Genomic DNA, 18,220 nt, shown 5'->3' on the forward strand with positions numbered 1-18,220 from the left:
ACCGAGTTTCATATTAATTCATGCAAGCGTGTTTGATATATGGACCAAGTTTTCAGACCCTGTTCAAGAGGGCGCTGTTGAGCCCCCCTGCCACGCCCGTTTCTGAAACTTTTCACATGTCTACTGGCTAATAAGTGTTATGTGTCTGTCGAGTTTCATCCAATTTCAAGCATGTTAAGAGTCTCAAACGCATCCGAAAAGAATATTAAAACTTGATGCGTTGCCACGGCAACAGTATCTAAGATATCAATAATCCTTTCACAGGTCTACATCTGCCCTGTGTTTACATTATACACATAAAGTTTGAAGCAAATCGGGTAAAATTAAGAGGGTGACTTCAAAGCATTTTGAAAGTGACACACTTCCTGCTGCCAGTTGGTGGCGCTATAACTTTGACTCACAATAGTCACATCCATGTGATCGGCCTCTTACAACGAACACACTGCTGAAGTTTCATCAAGATCAGTTAATGTATGCAGAAGTTATAACACACTTCCTGTGTCCCATTATTCGCCATAAATTCGTTTCCTCGCCACGGCCAAACCGTTCGAGATATCAAAAATCCGTTCGCAAGAATTCATCCTCAATGTCTTGACTTTATTCTCACCGAGTTTGGTGGCGATCGGATGAAATCCCTAGGAGGAGTATTTCACATTCCATTGTATGCGTTTTCCAAACAACGTATAATAACCGACTTCCTGTTGGGCTTTTGTAAAACTTAGAGCACGAAAGTTGTTCGGCCCGATGAGATCTATATGTGTACTGAGTTTCATATTATTACATGCAAGCATGTTTGATTTATGGACCAAGTTTTCGGACCCCATTCCAGGGGGCGCTGTCGAGCCCCCCTGCCACGCCCCAGTACCAGCTTCAGCCCGGCCCTGATGGCCGCAGGTTCTGACGTGTGTGCAAAATTTCAAGAGTTTTTGAGCATGTTAAGGGCCCCAAAAGTGGCAAAAAGGCAAAAAAAAAAAATAATGAAGAAAAAGAAAAAAAAAAAAAAATATATATATATATAAATATAGCTGCGAGCAGCGATTACGGGCCCAAGCCGGTGGCACCACAACCCCGGTGCCTTTAGTTACCAAAAGGCACCGGGGTGGCGGTACCGCCGGCTTTGGCCCTCCATCGCTGCTCGCAGCTATATTATATATATATATATATATATATATATATATATATATATATATATATATATATATATATTATACAAACATATATATATATATATATACCGTTAAAAATTTTGGGGTCAGGAAGATTTTTAATGTTTTTAGGAGAAGTCTCTTCTGCTCACCAAGGCTGCATTTATTTGATTAAAAATACAAACAAAAACAGTAATATTGTGAAATATTATTCCAATTTAAAACAGCTGTTTTCTATTTTAAAATATTTTACACTGTAATTAATTTATGTGATCAAAGCTGAGTTTTCAGCATCATTACTCCCATCTTCAGTGTCACATGATCCTTCAGAAATCATTCTAACATGATGATTGATGGTCAATAAATATTAATTATTATTTTCAATGTTGAAAACAGTTGTGTACAGATTTTTTTTCAAAATGCGTTGATGAATGTAAAGTTCAAAAGAACAGCATTTATTTCAAATATAATTTTTTTTTAACATTTTAAATGTCTGTACTGTAACTTTTGATCAGTTTAACTCATTCTCGATTAATAAAAGTATTGATTTATTTTATTTCTTTCGCCAAAAAATAAAATTAAAATTATTACTGACCTCAAACTTCTGGACGGTAGTGTTTAATGTTACAAAAGCTTTAGATTTCAGATAAATGCTGTTCTTTTGAACTTTCTATTCATCAAAGACTGTACACAACTGTTTTCGACATTTAAAATAATAATGAATGTTTCTTGAGCATCAATCATCATATTAGAATAATTTCTGAAGGATCATGTGACAGTGACGACTGGAGTAATGATGCTGAAAACTCAGCTTTGATCACAGGAATAAATAACAGTTTAAAATATATTAAAATAGAAAGCAGCTGTTTTAAATTGGAATACTATTTTACAATATTACTGTTTTTGTTTGTATTTTTAATCAAATAAATGCAGCCTTGGTGAGCAGAAGAAACCTCGCTTAAAAATCTTACTGACTCCAAATTTTTGAACAGTAGTGTATATATATTATATAAAAATGTAATGGATAAGACACAGATAGTTTTACTTGCCTGACCTGATTAGAACAATGAAAAAACTTAAATGAAAAAATAACTTGGGAATCTCTAAAACGAGGGCGCGATTAAACAGTGGACACATAAAAACATACTCTGTCATTTTGTTCAGAACATCATTCAAACTGCAAAGTGTTAACTTATATTTTTGTACAGTAGCAATAAAACACAACATTGTGCTTTTTTTTAAATACATTCAAGCAATCCTCCCCGAAAATGAAACTAAAATGCTCACGGCTGCACGGGCATTCATAATGGTGCGCGTCCTCAGCGAGGAACGAGCAGAACAGAGTCAACGTTTTTTAGGTCATTCCTCCTTCCATAGGAATTTATTGAAAATGCTCGCTCTGCTCCGCACCATTATCAATGTCCGTGCGGACGTACATATTTTACTTTCGTTTTTAAGTTAGCGATTAAAAAGCCCCCAGCGGTGTCACACGTCAGTTAACCGGTGGTAAAATATTCTTACCGTCACATACCTAGTATATTTTTATATAGATATAATAGGCCTACCTGATTTTGAACACAAGAGGGCAGTATAGCACTATGTTTGACTTTATTTATTTATTGTTTAGACTAAACAACCATTCTGGCAGTTTTTAAACTTAAACTTCATTCTTAAATTGAAAAAAAAAAGAATAAAATGAATTAAGTTCTGGTATTTGTATACTTTTATATAATAATAAATGGTTTATAATTAAATTTTTAGAATATATGAACCTTTTAGTGTTTCCTTTTTAGACAATACTTTAATCCCTCGCCATAGCAAAACCGTTTGAGATATTTATTATCCGTTCACAATTTAGCATCATTAATATATTTTTATCATGTTGAAAAAGTTTGGTGGGAATAAAATAAACCACTTAGATAAAGGTGGCTAAAAATTCAGAGGCTGATTTTGCAAAAAAATCCACATTCAGACCAAAATATCTGACTTCCTGATGGTCTGAGCTAATGACTTTAAATTAGAAAGTTGTCCGGGTCGATGAGATCAATATATGAACTGAGTTTTTTTTACTGTAGTTAAAACTAACCCCCCCACTTTTGTCAAAAGCATGTTGAAAGTGACACAATTCCTGCTGCCAGTTAGTGGCGCTATAACTTTGAATCACAATAGCTACATACATCTGATCGGCCTCTTACCACGAACACACTGCTGAAGTTTCATCAAGATCAGTTAATGTATGCAGAAGTTATTCCACTTAGTGTTTCTCTTTTCTCGCCATAAATTCGATTCCTCGCCACGGCCAAACCGTTCGAGATATCAAAAATCCGTCCGCAATTTAGCATCCTCAAAGTCTTGACTACATGCACACCGAGTTTGGAGGGGACACGGTGAATTTTCTAGGAGGAGTATTTCACATTCCACAGCAAGTGTTTTCCAAACAACCCATAATAGCCGACTTCCTGTTGGGCTGGCGTAAAACTTGACCAGGGGAAAGTTGTTCGGCACGATGAGATCTATATGTGTACCGAGTTCAGGGCTCCAGACTGCGACCAAATGGTCGCATTTTGCGACCAAAATTTTAGAGTGTGCGACTGAATTTTACATCCAGTCGCACATGTGCGACCAGTAATTTTTTTTCCCACTAAACGTGGAAGGGGCGCGTCAATGAATCCGGAATTTGTGGCAGGCAAATGAGTGTGAGAAGAATAGGGAATGCCACTGTAACTGGCTAATGTGTGGAGGGGGAGGGTCCTAGAGATAATCGAGCGCGCGTAAACGTCCGTGGGAAGGAGACGGAGACAAATATCAATGTCACAGACAGACACAGTCGGATGATGATGATTCAGAGTCAGAGGTTTGTAAGGTGATAAAGGCCTGAACCCACTATTTTCGGGAAGACTGTCTGCGAGAATTCAGCTGGTTGAGAGGTAGCCTACTGTAAGGAGACGAACTCCATGAGCTGCGAATGTTGCAGTTTAAACACAATACGCTAGTTAGACACATTCTCAGCCTCAAGCATAGAGTATGCCGTGACATGTTAATAAATAAAAACAAAATGAAAGTGGAAAGTGCTTCACAGACCGTTTAATAGTTCGAACCAATAATGCCTCGTTTCCACTGAGCGGTACGGTACGGTACGGTACGGAACGGTACGCGTTTATTTGCGTTTCCACTATCAAAAGTTGTGAATGGTACCAAAATGCCGAACCGTACCGTACCACTTTTTAGGTACCCTTCCATTGGGGTACCTAGCACAGTGGAACGGTACTAAAAGGTGGAGCTAGACTCACTGCAGGACGTTGATTGGTTGACAGAGAATCGTCACTTGCGCGTGCTACAAGAGGAATGACAACATAAGAAGCGCCATTTTTTAATATACAGTTTAATATAATACTACTGTTACTGTATCACGAAATGTAATTTTAAGAGTTTTTCAGGCGAGAATGTAGTTGTTTAAAGCTCAAATCTGTGGTTTATTTATAAAGATGATTTTTTTTCCCCCGGTTGTGAGATCCATGCGTTCAGCGGGCGCTCGGCGCTCATGTTTCCCGGCTGGATGAGCCTTGCCTCGGCGTTCGTCGCAGACTCCGACGGTAGTGGTTAAACATAAGATATAATTCGTTTTGTGTAGACCTAACGGGCGATCTTTGGTCTCGTGAGTATATAATGAGTTCCCTGTCGATCGTTTTGGCTGAGGGCTAAGTTTAGTTTTATATTAATGTTATTTGTGTTTAACTACTTGTAATGTTAGAGCGCTGCATTTGGATATTTGACTGAATTGTTTGCTTTATTTCTTATTGTATAGCTTCTTGTACTTTACTTAAACTTTTATATAGGCTATTATTGATAAAACTGAAATTTTACAAAAAGAAATATGGTTTCTTGTCATTTTTTATTACAAGATTATCACTGATGTTTATTGCAACATTTGTACAAATGCATATATTGCCTGGAATATGTTTATTTTATTTATTTTTTTTAAACGAAAAGAGGTAACGTTAGGGTTGTGTTTATATTTCGTTTCGTTATAACGTATAACGTGCAGTGAATAATCAATATGCGTTGCGCATGAACCACATTTGTGTCCCTATAATGTTTAATTTATTTAAATGAAAACGAAAAGAGGCAGAGTGGTGTTTTATAACATATTTCGTTTTATTGTTGCTTAAAATGTACAGACAGAGTAACCGAGATAACCGGTGTATCAGCGACGCTTTTAAGAACGCGCTGTACCATTTGCATGTAGGAGTCGCACATGGCAAGTACAAACTTTGCGTACTTGATATTGAGAAAAGCCTAATGTCGGCGCTTGTCTTCTTGTGACAAACATGTCGAGGAGCAAGAACAAGATCTGCTGCATGTCATCCATTGTAGTTTACTATGTTCTTCTTCGCGCGAAAATGACGTCGATCGAAACACCACGCCTATCAAGTAAGGGTACTGTTGGCAGTGGAAACGCTAGCCAGATCATGGTTAACAGACCCGAACCGTACCGTACTGTCCCGTACCGTACCGTACTGCTCAGTGGAAACGAGGATTAATAGACAGCGCAGAGCTTCTCTCGCCAGTCGCGGGCCGATCGCGATCACGCGAAACAGTTACATCGTGGAGATCCAGTGAAGAAATCCATTGAGTTCGGGACAGAATTAATAACATTGCTGCGAGATCCAGTGAGAAACGTTCAGATTTGACGCAGAATTCTCATATCAGATCAAACAGCGCTGACGTGGAAAACAGGAGAAACATGTGCCATGAACGAACAAGTAATAGAAGGCTTTAGGTCCACAGATCAGCAACATTCACCTTGGATTTAATGTAGTAACACTTACTGTAACTACTATGGTATACTGTGGTTATTATAACAGTAGCCTACACATATTTTTCTAGCACTTAAAAAAAAACTATATCATATTTAAATGTTATTTTTAATGTGTTGACAAAACATTTTTGTTCATCCTTTAAAGATTGTCCCTATTTATAAAACTAAAAGTTTCAAGAAGTAGGAAAAGTCACACTTATTTAAAAAAAAAAGATAAAGATTAAATTACCATTGTAAACATAGCTGCAGAGGACGCTTACTGGCTATTTTCACTCCATAATATCTATTTTGTCACTCATTTTGCTTTTGAATTAATATTAAGACATTATGAATGATAATAATTAAAGTTAACTTTATCTATACACCTCAAATTTAGCTCAGTGCTTTGTCATCCCACAGTGCTACCAAATACTTTCTGTAGAACTTAGTGCTGCTGCCCTCAGATGTTAGTCTGGAGCCCTGTGAACTTAAAATAAAACTGCACATTGTAATTTCTGTACGTTAAGGCTATTTATTATCAAAGCATTTGTCAGTAATACAGTTATTTTGGGGGGAAATGTGAATAATTGCATTGTAAGGTGATTTAAGGTGTGCCCCTAAATTTTCTGCTTGCGCTCCTAAAATTTTAAGTCAGGGGCTACAGCGCTCCTAATAAAAAAAATTAGTCTGGAGCCCTGGAGTTTCATATTATTACATGCAAGCGTGTTTGATTTATGGACCAAGTTTTCGGACCCCATTCCAGGGGGCGCTGTCGAGCCCCCCTGCCACGCCCCGGTACCAGCTTCAGCCCGGCCCTGATGGCCGCAGGTTCTGACGTGTGTGCAAAATTTCAAGAGTTTTTGAGCATGTTAAGGGCCCCAAAAGTGAAAAAAAAAATAAAATAAAATAAATAAATAATCCTTACGGAAACAATAGGGCCTTCGCCCTTTCAGGGCTTGGGCCCTAATAATCCTTACGGAAACAATAGGGCCTTCGCCCTTTCAGGGCTTGGGCCCTAATGAATATTTTATGTTCTGTGGAGAGCCAACCCTTCTTCATTCGGTGGGTACTATTACTTTTGTTTTGCGCAGTGTAATTCACAGAATAACTAAAAAATATTTTGGCAACAAAAAGTTAGAGATTTTTTTTGTCACGTCCATAACGCATGTGTATTTCCCTCATATTAAAGGGGACATATCATGCTAAATCCACTTTTTTAGCCCTTAAATGCATTTTGCTGTATATTTGGAGTGTTTAGAAGTACAGAAAATATGAAATTATTCTCTTCAGGTGCTTCGTTGATATCTTTATATTCTGTTTTGGTCATATTTTTCAACCTGTTCCGATTTTTCTGTTATCTATGACGTTTTGTGAACTAATACGTCACAGTATTTGCAGCGGAACTGCCAAATAAGGACATTGACTCCCGGCCCAACACTTCGAGCAATCCGCCATTTCTATTTCTCACTGCAATTTTGTAGTCCAAGCTAAAGGATGCAGAAGTTACGAGAGGGTAAGTTAAAATGTTCGGTTGTTGGATGTAGTAACCCACACACTTCATTACACCGTCTAATGTAGATGAACTGCCGCGCTTGTGTCAGGACGCATGTTTAACTGAAAGATTGAGCAGAGAGAGAGAGAGACCCGGTCTCGCGCGCGCTCACTCTCTCTCTCTTCAGAGCCAGACAAACGTGTAAACAAGACATCACCGTCTCCAAACTAGACGCTGTCTTGCTCTCTCTCCCTCGCACATATTAATCAAAATAAATCGACACGGTGGTAAAAGATCGGAAGACCAAAGTTTCATGTGTAAATACAGTACACACCATTGCGATACATCCATATGAAGACGTTGTTCTGCAGATTCGTCGTCTTCATTTTCATCTCGCTCCGGCTCCGACTCTGGCTCGAACATGTAAGGCTGGATGGACAAGTCTTCCGTTGTTGACATTTTGTTAATAACGTGTGAATAAAAAGTTTCTGTGCCGCTAGATAATCGTATCTCTGCTATCAAACTACAAAAATGGCTGAACGGGGTGGAGTTGAACCTCTGCAACCTGTAGAGGGGCGGGGTATGAAGTGTCTCAGTTGTATTTAAAGAGACCGCACCAAAACGGGTTGATTGAGACGCACCTCAGAAAAGGGGTAGAAAAGGGGCCTGTGGAGCTATAATAATGAGGAATTCAGACCCAAGCATTGCAGTTCCGCTTTATATAGACTACAAATGTATGATTTATATGTAAAAAGGAACAATTTAAAAGCATGATATGTCTCCTTTAAATATAAAACGCATGCGTAGACTGATATTTTTCTAATGTCTGGACTCCTTTATTAAGGGAGTATGGATATATAAACAGACGTTTACAATATAGGCTATTGGTAATAAATGCATTTTCTGAGAATTTATATTTCAAGTTTTGACTGCAAATGTCACGTCCATAACGCTTTAATTGCCCAAGTAGTAAAATGCCATTAGATATTATGTCTTGTTTTCTGGGGAAATAAATCAAAATTGAGTTTTTGCTTAAAACAAGCAAAATTATCTGTCCATGGGTTAAAGGGGTCATATAATGGTACATGCACTTTTACAAGTTGATTGTACTGAAATGTGTGTTGGCAGTGCCTGTACACAACCATCATAAAATGATAAAAATCCATCCAGTGTTTTTTTTTAAATCTCCTTGTATGTTTTACCCTCTCTGAAATCAAGCTGTTCGATTTTGTGACATCACAAAATCGACACCCCTCCCACGATTGTGATTGAAAGCAGCGTTTCAACACAGACCCGCCCTCGCTCATGAGCGAGCTGTCCGTCATAATAGTGCATTGATATGCTGGAGAAGAATGGCATCTAAGCGATTGTGGCGTTCTGTCCTTGGGTGTAATAAGGAACACAGCAGTCATTTTGATGTTTTGGTGAAATATTCCCAAAGCATTGACGCGGGGATTCCCTCGCGGGGATTCCCCACAATCAACGTCCATGCTTTCATGTTTGCAAATCATTTCACACACCAGACTGCTTTACAAACGAGGGTCAGTAAAGCTGGTTTTGCTAAGAAGCTGCTCCTGAAAATAGGATCGGTACCAACTATTCGTGTTCCTGCTGCACCTCCAGAAGAAGAAGTGAGTGTAACATTTTATTAACCTTTATATTAATATTTATATTAATCTTTGCAAATCGCTTGCTGCAGGCTTCACGATGAATGCGGCTATTTTTACACTCAGGTACATTATGACATGTTTTCTATGTACGACGTTCTCAATATAATTCATAATCCCACCGTTTATAATGAACAACGCGTTATGGTTATTGTGTTAGAAAGGGTGTACGCACAGAACAGAGGGGCGGGGTGAGCAAAGCTCAATATCATTTAAAGACGCATGCACTTAAACGGCGTGCTGAAAACAGAGCTGTTTTTGACCAGGTAAAATGAGTGTTTTCTTCAGGGTCGGCGCCACGAGGGGGCCCCAGGGGGCCTGGCCCGACCGCTGACTGTTTGCGTGCAGATTAATTTCCGCCTAAAAAGGTAGGTCTACTGGTCTAATTTCCGCCTATTAGACAGCCTAACGTTAGTCAGCTCATCGTTTTTTGGAGTTTAGGAAGATGTATGTAACCACAGTCGTTAGCTTTGGTTAACTACTGCCTTTTCTCTTGTCAAAAGGCTCAACGCGACCGCTGACTGTTTGCGTGCAGATTAATTTCCGCCTATTTTAGACAGCCTAGTATTTTGGTATTGCATGCATCACTCATATCTCTTAAACGTTTAAAGTGAAGTTTAGGAAGATGTAAACATGATTTTGGGGAAATTTTGTGTTAATGTTGGTACACAATAGGATAGGAATATAAGGTAGGCTATAATACCAACTTCAACGATACAATGTTTAATAACTCAAAAAATATGCCGTTTTTTTTATTTCCTGAGAGATACGAGGATTCCGCCCGACAGCGACGATATAGGCTAAGGCCTATTTAAAATATATATATATATATATTTTTTTTTTTTTAGTTTTACTAGAATAAAATCATCTTTTTGCAACTTTGCATTTTCACTCGCGACAGGCGATTAAATAAATTACGTCACTAGCAGCTTGTATGTAATTGATTGAAATATGACTGTACGTCATGACGTTAAGTATTTTTTTTTCAGTCAACTTCTACTCTTTATTCATAATAATCTGTATTCGTCTAAAACACCTAACGTGCTTGATCATTCAAGCAATCATGGATTTATAGAGGTTGTTGTTGTTGTTTTAATTAAAAGTGGGTGTATTATTATTATTGAGGGTGGGAGAGGTATGCCCCCCAGTGACACAACGAAACCCCCACGTTCCGTATGTCCTGGTGCCGACACTGGTTTTCTTACAATACTAATGGGAATTTTTAATTAAAGTATATTACAAACTCTTAATTTATACCCTAAATAATCATATTAGCTTGTACAAAAATGGCATTATATGACCCCTTTAAGAAAAATAATCTTGTTTCTGTTTGAATTAAGATTATTTTTCTTACCCCATCATGGACAGATGCTTTTTCGTGGTTTAAGCAAAAACTCACTTAATTTTGATTTATTCCCCCGGAAAACATAATATCATATCTAATTTTACTTATCTAGTAAATGCATCTTGATTTAAGAATTTTTTTATATTTGGACTGGAAACCAGACAAAAATACTAAGTAAGAAAAGCATTATTTGCAGTGCACTTATTACAGTGCATCAGACTTCACTTATTACGTGAAGATAGTAAGGAGAGGTGACAGACAGGACGATGTCGGATGAATTGGTGCGCAACAGATCCTTAGCGTCACTGACACACATCGTATATTGTAAAATGTACGGTCAGTACCGCCTCTACCTATACACAGAGTACGTGTGATCACAAATTCGAAAGTGAAAGTAAATAGCTAAAGCGCATTCAAAAGTGATTTCAATACCCAGCATATTGATAGCTGTTGTATGAATCCTGCAAATTTTAAGCCAAAATGAAGAATTATTTTTTATTATTAATACTTTATTATTATTAAATAATGTTATTATTATTTAATTATAATTAAGACCCACAAATATTCCCCCATTGCATTATTATACATTATATAAAGTAGATTAATGTAGTAATGTCACTGAAACTCTGTAAACTCCGGGACACACTGAAGCCGGGGACACACTTAACGACTGTAAGGCCAATTATGAATGTAATTTGATACGTATGACTGATCATGCCCAAACGCGCCGAGTCAGCGACAGTTGCATTCAGTCGGTTGTTCACAGTCGGTGATTAAAATCTGCTCCAGTCTTTGGAAACAGTCTGTAAGTGTGTTCAGTTCAGTCTTAGAATGTTTCAGCTAGTCGTTAAGTGTGTGCCCGGCATTAACGACTAGCTGAATTCTAAGTTTTCTGTTTCCAATGACTGGAGCAGATTTTAAACACCGACTTTAAACACCGACTGAATGCAACTGTCTCTGACTCGGTGTATGGGCATGATCAGTCATAAGTATCAAATTACATTCATAATCGGCCTTACAGTGGCTAAGCGTGTCCCCGGCTTTACTCAGACAAGCCGCACTCTTTCTTACGGTGCTCGCTATGTCCTGCCTCTCCCACTATTAGTGCTCTATACAAATAAGAATAAACATGCTTTGAATAATCATACTTCTAAAACTAAATGTGAAATGGTGATTTGAATGATGTTTTTGAATTTACATTTTTGGGTGAATTATACCTTGTAAATACAGTAAACTGAGCCATGGGCAAAACTATTAAGTGGACCTGTCATATAAATGGCTTCCAGTATGAATGAAACAGACGTGTGTAAAGCGCTTAGTAATGCTCACTCCATCTTATTTAGGGTAAAAAAAATAGGAAAAGTAATCCTTCTCTCCAAAGAAATGTATATGACAATGAATCCATATGTTTTTCTCCAGTGTGCAGGTTTTTCCCCCCACATTGGATGCATAAGAGGCTCATATTTCATATTTAAGACAGAGTCATTCTTGATTTTGAATACCTCCTGACAATAATTAAAAAATTATTCAGATTTTTATAATTATTTATATAATATTTTATAATAAATCCTTAGACCTTTCTAATAATTTATAGTAATAGGCTGCCTGGATGTCAGGTAACCATGCAGTATTCCATCAAATAATTTTCTGTGAAATATATATATTATTATTATTATAATGTTATATTTATAGATTACCTTAGATTACTAAACTGTGTGTACAGAACAGGATTAAGCACTAAAGTTGAACTGGCAACTGAATTTAGCTGAGTGTGTATGTAGCCTTGTGTGAGAACAAGCCTCTGGCAGGAGGTAGAGGTGAGCTTTCTTAATAGAAAAAAATGGTTTAGAAAATGAAACATTCCTGACATATTTTCATAAAGAAATTCACTTCTCACATGCACGCATTTGATACCATGATATTAAAATTCATTCTAAAAAAAATACATATCTTTATATGAATAAAAACAAAATCTTTAAAAAATACAAATCTTTTGCTGCACCTTTGATCTTTATGACCTAAAACTTTAGAAATTGAGGGAAAACACAGCATTCTAATTTAGATTGTTTTTACAGATACTTGTTTAACCTTCACAATTACAAACTGCAAAACATTACAGAGTAGCCTAAAAACTTGCCTTGCTGCTGGTTTGCGTCTGTAAGCTCTGTATAGCTTTCTGTTTTGAATCTCTATTTACTATCATTCCTTTTTGTTTATATTGCTAAATATAACTTACTCATCAACATATATTAGATATAGTCTATAATTACACGGCTCTGTGGAATACTTGATTCTGATCGGTGAATCGCACCATCAAGCGGTAAGTTTTTCCCAGATAACAGTCGCTGGAAACAGAAACGCAGGCTCATCCGGGTCACTGAAGTCAGCAGTGCTACGCCTGCTAGGAGCGGTTTTTCTTCGTGGAAGTTTTGTATTTGGTGAGCTAATAAAGTATTAAAACTCAGTCGAATCAATATTTGGTGTACAGTTATTTAATTATGCCATCCAGTATCATGGACTCGCTCTCTTATTTCATACAAACGCAGCTTTGGTGTTATGACTGTATACTGTATCTCTTAAATGTCTGTCTAGTTTGAACTTGCCGCGCTAGCAATTGCTCTCCGCGGAAGCTTTGCGTTTAAAGACTTAATAAAATATTTCAACTCAGATCAATATTTCGTGTCTAATTAATTATTTACTTATGTGGCAAGTACCTGTGTAATAAGTGGGATAATGTACATCCAGCCAGTGGTTCTCTCAAAATAACCCCCTTCAGGCTGATTAAGACCCCAACGCGAACCTCATCACCCTGTCAGGGGTTATTTTGAGAGAACCACCGGCTGGATGTACATTATCCTTTACATATTGCCTATCACATTAATTTGACATAGCTAGCTTTTATCTAAATCATTATCGCTAGCACAACACGCAAGTATCTTGCTAGCTTGTTAACCTGCCATCTGTGTTTACCATCTTTTTTTTTTCTCGCACACGCTCGTGCTTTTACGAGTCTATCAAACAACTGTGGTAAGTAGGATCAGTCAACAAACATGGTGAGTAATGTCTTCTCATGTTATTGTCACTTGCACTTCGTGCCACATCATAGCCTTCTCTGTCAGTACTGGCGGAGAAGATTTCAGAACTACAGACACGCATCCAAAATTTAATTAAGGATAGTAAGAATGCATGGACTTTAGATACTGCTTTGGATGTGACTAGCTTAGCGAGCCCCGTAGATTGTTGGGTTCCGGCTGTAGGCCGTGCAGCAGGGCAACTGGGTGACCGTGAGACGCTGTAGTCGCGGGACAAAACACCGTTCTTCCGTTCTGATTACCATAAGAAATAGATTCTCCCCACTCAGTGAAAAACCCACTGAAAATCCTGTTGAATGTGCCCTAGTTATTGGCGATTCTATTACACGGAATGTGAAAATAGAGACACCAGCCACCATAGTCACATGTTTGCTGGGAGCCAGAGCGCCTGACATCAAAGAAAATTTAAAAGTGCTGGCTAATGCTAATCGTAAATTCTCTAAGATTATTATTCACGTCGGCACTAATGATGTTCGACTTCATCTTTTAGGAGATCACTAAAATTAACGTTAAAGAGGTGTGTGAACTAGGGCTGTGTATCACCAACAATGTCACGATACGATACGAATCACGATACTAAAGCCACGATACGATATGTATCACGATATGGATCAATTTGGAATTTCAGAGTTTAGTAACAGTAATATATGTTTATTTTATAACCAGTGTTATAACAGTTGTGATCACTGAAAAACCATTTAGTTTTTGTCATAAAAAACGAAGAGTTAAATGAAATAAAAAACTTGTCACAAAAAAGTTTAAAATGGCTTTTCCTTCAGTAGCGCAAATAAATACAATAGAATAAAGATAGCCTACCAATAAAGAGAAAACTTTTTGAATAGGTCTAGCACTAGTATTCAGAAATACTAGAAACTGAATAAAGTAATCAAATGCAAAATAAAACAGTAGTATTTTAGTCCTGATTAAATTAAATACATATGCTATTAATCCAAATTCTTCAAGTTAAAACTATCTTTTGTTGTTTTGACAACAATATTAAATGACAGACACATATGGCTTCTGTCCCTTTAAGAGCTAGTGCACGGATCCTGATTTCATTATACTGTCCCATCATGCGTTTATGCTGAAGACATAACCGACTGTGTTTAGAGGATACTCAACAAGACCGAAATGTTTGACATAATTTTGCGTGTTTTTGTTTGTTAAAGTGATATAATCCGCGAAAAATAACTTTTGTTACTCGCAATCTGTTTGTGAGCGCGTCGAGTATAAACGCCTCGTCCGTTTGGGGAGGTGCGCGTGCAGGCAGCGGAGACTTGCGCTGCGGAGCCAGGCGAAAGTACAAACAAGGCTTCACGCTCTTTGTGAAGTTTTAAATTGACTGATCTGATTGTATAGTCTGTGTGGATTAGTTTACTCATACAATCTACATGCTAAAGTGCAGGAATGATTAAAATTATGCACAATACCCGCGCCGAAATTCGAGCCCTGATTTGGCTACATAAGCACAACAGTATCGATACGGAAGCTGCTGTATCGATACGCGCATCGTCAGGAGTTCATGACGATGTATCGTTGTATCGATATTCTGAGCACAGCCCTAGTGTGAACTTGCAAGTACGATGCCCCCTTTCTGTTCGCCGGAGTGATGAGATACTTAGTAGATTGTCCTCACTCAATGGCTGGCTGTCTAAGTGGTGTCCACCATAGACAATTGGAAAAGTTTTTGGGGCAGACCTGACCTGTTGAAAAGAGATGGTATTCATCCCTCCTGGGATGGTCCTGCTCTTCTCTCTAGTAATATGGCACATAGTCTTAGAGCTCAAACATGACAAACTGGGGCTCAGGTCAGGAAGCAGACAGACTGGCTAAACCAACCGTCTGCTAGCTGTCTCACGTCACCAAGCTCGCTAAAACCAGACGATTACATGACTTTAAATGAGTCCACCCTGCAAGATTACTGTTATAAACATGAGCCTAATCTGAAAGGCAAAGGGGGAGGTGTTGCTGTAATTTTTAGCAATATCTTCAGAATTAATGAAAAGTCTAGTTTCAAATATAATTCTTTTGAAGTGTTGGTGCTTAATGTAACACTATCTAATGTAAATGATAAATCACGTTTGAGATTTGTGCTGGCTACTGTATACAGGCCACCAGGACACCATACAGACTTTATCACAGATCGCGTACAGAGAGGCCTTAAAAGCTGCTAGATCTGCTTATTTTTAAACCCTATTAGAAGAAAATAAACTAAACCCTAGGTAGGATTTGAGACTTGACTTGACTAGATAGAATTCATTTAAATTAATATAAAAAAATGATAGAATAAACTAGGGTGTATTTTCATTTTGACATATTTTCACTGTACCGTTTTAAAGAAAGATTACGCCTTGTCCACACTATAAAGGGTGTGTTTTACACGGCACTATTTTAAACTGAAAACGGAAAACTTTTTATTCGTTTTGGCCATTTATTTACATGACAACAGTGACAAACGCAAGCTTTTGAAAACAGGTTTCAAAGTGCAAACTTTTGAAAACAATGCCTTTACCTTCTCCATGTAAAAAAAAAAAAAAAAAAACATGAATATGTGAAAACGGTGACGTCATGCACATGCGTATTATGTTTTGGCGGGGAGTTTCTTGAGAAAGTGACAACGCCAACTACTGGCCTGGCATGCATTATGCAGCCTTTTTAATCATTTTTGCAGATCCTTGTGAACGGGGTCGTTTTGACAACGTTGTCTTCTTAGTACATCCTTGTCATGTAAACATACCCTAATACATTTTCGTTTGAAAACGCATCTTTTTCTCTGCATTTTGGCCTTCCGTCTACACTGAAATAGCATTTTCAAGAACGTAAACAAAGCTTTCTGAAAACGCTCTCCAAAGTGGATATTTATTCATGAGACGCATATTGTACCGATAAATATTCATGTTTATACTGGTATTGTGCTATTCACTTTCACACAGTTGCTAAAATATGTTACTTTTTACACTCTTCGTATAACAGTCCTGCAAAGATGACAGAAAATGTACTCACATTTGCTCTTCTGCGGCAAAACATGAGCAGTATCATTTTAGAGCAAACATATAAATGGTGACTGATGAGACCTGGACACATCAGTGAATGGTAAGTTATTTTGCTAAATAAACTGATCCTGCCATTTTCAGATGTATCCGGATTATTGTAGACGTAGTACTAGTTGTAACCAAGTAAAAAATATGACATTTTCCTAAAACCTTAAGGAAAATATGGCAAATAAGGCATAAATGCACACATCTTAACCATTTTTTTCCAAACTAAAGGTTTTAAATATATATTTTTAAGTTAAATGTTTTTTTTTTTTTTTTAAATGTACACCACGTTACGTTGCAAACTGAACTAACCTTGCCTGAGGTTAGTTCATTATCTGATATTTTATTGACCCTGTCCCTGACACACAGACATGAGGGTCCACAGGGGCTCTATATCATGACATATTGTCCTGTTTGTTTGTTTGTTTGTTTGTTTGTTTGTTTTTCTTTGGTTGCACCACATCAATTTTATTAGGCGGTCTGAGGTTTTCATTTACATATATGAATTTTATATAAAGTATATAATAATATAATATAAAAAAATGCAGTAAATACACATACTCCTTATATTAATAAGCAGCACACCGTTTACATTAACAGGGATAGTTTCAATGCAGGGTTCAATTCAAATGAACATTTATCAACTGACAAGACTCGAAGTGAAAATAGAATAAAATACAAATTATTGTTACTCGATCAAATCACAATAAACCAAATAAAGTTTGTACTGGCACATTTTTGTTGTGTAACGTATTTCTTTCACATATTAATTTAATGCATGAATTCCACTGGATTAACGTAGCACAGCTAACATCAGATAAGAGATTAGCTAGATAAACATATTCTATTAAATAGATGGGGAAAATACTTACGATAAGCTTGCTTGTGATCAATCAGGAAGGGTACTTTTCATCGATTAATATTCCACATATTATCACAGGTTCATATGTTAACTTTATGAAGAGTAAGAATCATTAGCCAAACTAGCACAAGTCCGCCCGAGCGCCAAAATAATGTCCCCTCTTTCACTCAATAACCACACGTTAACTATATAAAGCACGTTTAACGGCCCGTCGTAGCGTATGATGATGTAAAGTTAAAGTTCGCATTAAAGAGTAAAATCGGAGTTAGGGTTATTTGTTGGATAATTTTGTTGCTATCCGGGGCCGCTGCAAAATAGTGTGTGCTAGCATTAGCATTTAGCTAGGGGACACTGCGCATGCGCGGGTGTAGGTCATTTTACGTGGGTTACGTTGGGCGAGTGTTGGAGGCTCAGCGCAGAATGGGTGGTCTGAAGCAGCAACAGTTTACAGTACCTAATCAGGTCTCCAATACAGAGTGCTACACCTAGCATTATTTGATGTTTCTTGAACGATGGACAGTTTTGGTCTTGTGGACTCAATAAACTCAATTAAAACACTTTATTAATCTCCACTAGTTTAATTTAAATAGGCTAATGTCCAACAGTGGATCAACTGTAGGCTATATACATCACAGGGACATTTTTTTCATTTTCTTGAATGTTAAATGTTAACTTAAAAAAATTGTTAGATGTCTTAATATGTTGTCTTGTCAATCACTTGTAACCTCAGGTGGACCTTTGTCAACTCCATCAGTTTTTCATTAGATGAAGGTTTCTGTTC

At 37.4% G+C, this 18,220-nt stretch overlaps 1 protein-coding gene across 1 annotated transcript in view; it reads right to left on the reverse strand.

Moving 5' to 3' along the window:
* frs2b (fibroblast growth factor receptor substrate 2b) overlaps positions 1-17,910 on the reverse strand; it is a 52,796-nt gene extending 34,886 nt beyond the window's left edge. Inside the window, exon 1 of the mRNA XM_081356265.1 lies at positions 17,450-17,910. The gene's annotated coding sequence lies outside the window, so the exon portion shown is untranslated. The remainder of the gene's footprint in view (positions 1-17,449) is intronic.
* Between the last annotated feature and the right edge of the window lie 310 nt (positions 17,911-18,220).

The sequence above is a fragment of the Scardinius erythrophthalmus genome (genome assembly GCF_964197995.2).
Source record: "Scardinius erythrophthalmus genome assembly, chromosome: 24".
Classification (NCBI taxonomy): domain Eukaryota; kingdom Metazoa; phylum Chordata; class Actinopteri; order Cypriniformes; family Leuciscidae; genus Scardinius; species Scardinius erythrophthalmus.